This window comes from Pteronotus mesoamericanus, unplaced genomic scaffold (assembly GCF_021234165.1).
Source record: "Pteronotus mesoamericanus isolate MK-2021 breed Mesoamerican mustached bat unplaced genomic scaffold, CSHL_Meso_final contig_90, whole genome shotgun sequence".
Lineage (NCBI taxonomy): Eukaryota > Metazoa > Chordata > Mammalia > Chiroptera > Mormoopidae > Pteronotus > Pteronotus mesoamericanus.
This window is the reverse complement of record NW_026555277.1, coordinates 10,338,789-10,343,377: the sequence shown is the minus strand read 5'-3', so window position 1 is coordinate 10,343,377 and position 4,589 is coordinate 10,338,789. Positions and strand designations below refer to the sequence as shown.

The following is a 4,589-nucleotide window of genomic DNA, read 5'->3' as shown; positions in this document are numbered from 1 at the left end:
CCACTGTAATTCAAGACATGGAATTTCTAGTCTCATCCCCTTCTACACACCTTGGAGGAGGGGAGAAGAGCTAGAGATTGAATCCATCACCAAGGGCCAGGGATCTAACTGATCATGTCTGTGTCATGCATCCTCCATAAAAAATCCAAGAGGATGGGTATAGAGCTTCTGGGTTGGTGAAAATGTGGAGGTGCTGGGAGAGGGGGTGCTTGGAGGGGGCAGGGAAGCTCCACACCCCTTCAGCTACCTTGCCCTACGCATATTTTCCATCTAGCTCTTCCTGAGTTATATCCTTTTACAGTAAGCCAGTGATCTGGTAGGTGACATATTTCTCTGAATTTTGTGAGCCATTGTTGCAAATTAATCAAACCCAAGAAGGGGCTTGTAGGAACCTCTATTTTTAGACAGTTGGTCAAAAGTACAGGTAACAACATGGACTTGTGATTGGTTTTTTGAGTTGGATGGGGTCACTGCAATGTCCAGTCTCTAGCCGCTTGGTCAGAAGCACAGTTATGAGTCCAGGCCTGTGGCTGGTGACTAAAGCATGTACATTGGAGCTGGGGGGGACAGGAGGACTGAACCCTTAAAGTGAGGAATCTGATAGTGTCAGAATGGAACTGAATTCTTGGGTACCTTGCTGGAGTCTTAGGATTGTCTGTTAGTGTGGGGGTCCCACATATTGGAAGGGATCCAGGGAACCCTTTCTAAATGCATAATATTACACCTATTACAGTGATTTCACATCACACTAGCTGTTAATAACCCATAGACTGAAAACAATGACCTGAAGATAGGCAGTTGAGAGCATATTTATTATTGGTCTCTAAATCTATGGAAGGTGATTAATAAATAATAATAACTAACAGGCACGGTTCTAAGTACATTTATAGGCACTGTCTTATTCAGCCTTACAAATCTATGAGGTACTATTATTTCCATTTTACAAATAAAGAAATGGATACACTGAGAGCTTATATAATTTTGTGCAAGCTGGTTATCGGCTGAGCCAGGATTCAACCCTGGCAGCCTGACGCCGGAGCCACGTTCCAATTTTCTGCTACTTCTGCACAGGATAAGAGGGTAAATGTACGAGCCGCTCGTTCGTAGCTTTGAGCTCAGTGCTTTAGGGTTACAAATGACTGGATGCAGCTTCTGCCACTTTTGAGGGGATGGCCACAGGTAACAAGACATGAAACAGAGAAAGACCAATGTGACAGGACAGAAGGAATCATAGAGATCACTAAGGCCAGACCCTCAGTCCACTGTGGGGCATTGAAACCCCGGGACCCACAGAGCTGGTGGCAAAGCTGGGTAGGAAACCAAGAGCTCCAGGCAACTAAATCTGCTCTCTCCTTCCAAGGACCTCCCTGTGGAGGTATAAGAAGCCAAGACAAGAGAGCAAATATTTGTGGTTGCCTCTAGGGATTCTTGTGGGCGACTTCATGAGTTCCTGGAGAAGGGGGCATGTGTCCGATTGCATTCTGCTGTCCCCCAGCACCAGGCTGGGCCCACTATATACTGTAAGTACCTCCTACCAGGGGTGTCCAACCTGTGCCCTGCGGGCCACATGGAGCCCAGGATAGCTATGAATGTAGCCCAACACAAAATTGTAAATTTACTTAAAACCTTTTTTTTGCTCATCTGTTTTCATTAGTGTTTGTGTATTTAATGTGTGGTCCAGGACAACCCTTCTTCTTCCAGTGTGGCCCAGAGACGCCAAAATTTGGGCACCCCTGCGAGACCATCCATTTTCTTATTCTTGCGAGCTGCCTTGCCATTTCTCTGCTAGTCTTTTTTCACATTTGTCATTTACATCTGTGTTTTAGTTAATTTTCATTGCATTTTATATTCCCCCAGCCAACTAGAACCATAAGCACCATGAGAATGTAGAATGTGCCTGTTTAACTTACTACTATGCATTTACTTGCCTGTCCTATAAGTAGATGTTGGATAAGGGTGTGAATAGATTGGGAGGGAGGGGAGGCGCAGCTACAAAATGGGAACCATAGCCATCGGTTCCTGAATCACTCCTTCTTGATTCCTAGTTTGAAGATGTGCACAAATGTGCCTTGGTCTGCTGCCTTAGCAGCAAGCAGCAACTGCTCACCCCATGGGTCAGGAGAATGAGAGCAAGGGATTCAGAACAGGCCTTGCCAAGATGCGCTACTTTGGCAGGTGGATATTTTGAGCTAAAGGCAATTGAGACCCTGTGGGTTCAAAAAATGTTCACGTCTCCCTTCAAAAATTTAATACTGGAATGGAGGGGAAGGAACACACTTTGCTCTATTCCTCAGGCTTCTTCTGGCTGGTCTAAATATCAAATAGACATGAGGCAGATTAGCATGAGAAAATAACCAAGTTCGATACATACATATGTACGGGAACCTCACATACCTGAGCGGTTCAGAGACAGAAAGGGAACATGGGTAGATGAGATATCTTGACCCAGGGAGGGATGAGGTAAAGAGCCCTGGGGGCTTCAAAAGGTCATTGGGGGATGTTAAGAAGAGCAGAGCTTTAGTAAATAGAAGTTTGCACTGCCATACAGGTGGGTGAAAAAGGTTATCATTGATCATTTCTCATGGGCTAGTCCTCTAATTCTGACTCTTCTAGGTGGTTAAAAGAAGGTGGCAGGAATTTCTCCTGACCTTGTGGCTAAATGAGCCTTTAGCTCAAAACAATCTGCATAACACAGAGGCACATCTTAGAGTGACTTGTTCTGGACTTTCACAGCTTTGCCCATAATAAGAGTTATTACTAACAATAAGTTCGAGGCAGAGAGAGGAAAGGAGAGAGAGAAACACTGACATGAGAGAGAAACATCCATTGGTAGCCTCCCGTATACACGCCAACCGGGGATCAAATCCTCAACTTAGATTGAAAGATGATGACAGTGGGGACTGTGGTCAGAATGAAGAAAACAGCACACAGAAAGATGGTAAAAGGAAAAAAAAAAACCAGAATGAGACAAAGGTCAGAGCAGCAGCAAGAGGAAGGCTGCTGTCCCTGGACCAGCAGAGCATCCCCTGCAATACAATTACACCAGGTACTCCAGGAGAACCCCAGCTGACTCACCAGCTCACAGAGCTATGAACAGAACATCAAGCAAATTGGCACTGTTGCCTCTGTGGAGCAATTCAGGAGGTTTCATAGCCACATGGTACGTCCTGGGGACCTGAGAGGCCACAGTGACTTCCATCTCTTCAAAGAAGAAATTAAACCCATGTGGGAGGATGAGGCAAATAAAAATGGCGGCAAGTGGATTATTCAGCTACAGAAGGGCTTGGCATCCTGTTACTGGGAGAATCGCATCCTGTTGCCGGGAGAATCTCATCCCGGCCATGTTGGGGGAACTGTTCAAGGCTGGGGAGGAGATCTGTGGGGCTGTGGTCTCTGTCCGGTTCCAGGAGGACATTATTTCAATATGGAACGAGAGTGCCAGCGACCGAGCAATCACAGCCTGAATCTGGGACATGCTTTGGAGAGTGTTTAACCTACCTTCCAACACCATTATGGAATACAAAACCCACACCGACAGCATCAAAGTGCTGGGCAGGCTGGGCCCCCCAAGGGTCCTGCCATCCAGGACCCTTTCAAAACCTCCGGAAGCCACAGTTGAGGTTGAATGGGCCATGACCCTCTCTCCCCGTCTGGATGGCACCATCATGAGGCTGGTATCACCAGAGTCTCTTGTTCTGTTGGTGTGCTACCTGGAAGATCCTTCTGTCCTGGAAAAGGGAAATTGGAAGAGCACTTCATGTTTTAAGAACAGGCTGACATGCAGCAGCAACAACAACAGCTGAGATCACTTAATAAATGGTGCTAAACTAAAAAATAAAAGAAGAGTTATTAAGAAAAAGGACATTTTTATGACCTATGGGTTTGCAAGGCAAGTATCTAATTCCTGAACATCTGCTCTTCTTTTTCTACAAATGACTCCCTTCCCCTCTGAAGTCACAGGTGCCTCACCTCGCTCCTTAGCTCAGAATGCCATAAATCCCTTTTTACCTTTCTGTCTCTGAACCTCTCATGTATGTGGGGTCTCTGACTCACGCATATGGGGATCCTGTACCTATATGTATAATTAAATTTGGTTATTTTACCTTGTCAATATGCCTCACATCGATTTAATTAGTAGACAAGCCAAAAGAACCTTTAACAGTAGAGGAAAATTTCTTCCTCCCCAGCAAGAGCAAGGACTGCCAAGGGATGACTTGATTGAGTCTTGGGACTTCATTTCAGCCCATGGATAAAATAAAGTTGGGGGCATTGGGGCTGGCAAGTCTGGTCATCCTGTGTCATTTAAAATTACTGTATGTTTGCTCTTGGATCCTTTTCCTGCCCCTGCCATATTTTTTTTCTTTTTCTTTTTTAAAGGTTTTATTTATTTATTCTTAGAGAGATGGGAAGGGAGGGAGAAAGAGAGGGAAAGAAACATCGATGTGTGAGAGATACAGCCACCAGTTGCCTCTCACAGGCCCCCAACCAGGGACCTGGCCCACCACCCAGGCATGTGCCCCAACTGGGAAATGAACGGGCGATGCTTTAATTCGCAGGCTGGTCCTCAATCGACTTAGCCACACCACCCA

The 4,589-nt window shown here is 45.7% G+C and overlaps 1 pseudogene; it reads left to right on the top strand.

Moving 5' to 3' along the window:
- Nucleotides 1–2,808: 2,808 nt before the first annotated feature.
- On the top strand, nucleotides 2,809–3,636 carry LOC129080651 (eukaryotic translation initiation factor 4E type 2-like; annotated as a pseudogene).
- Nucleotides 3,637–4,589: the final 953 nt, after the last annotated feature.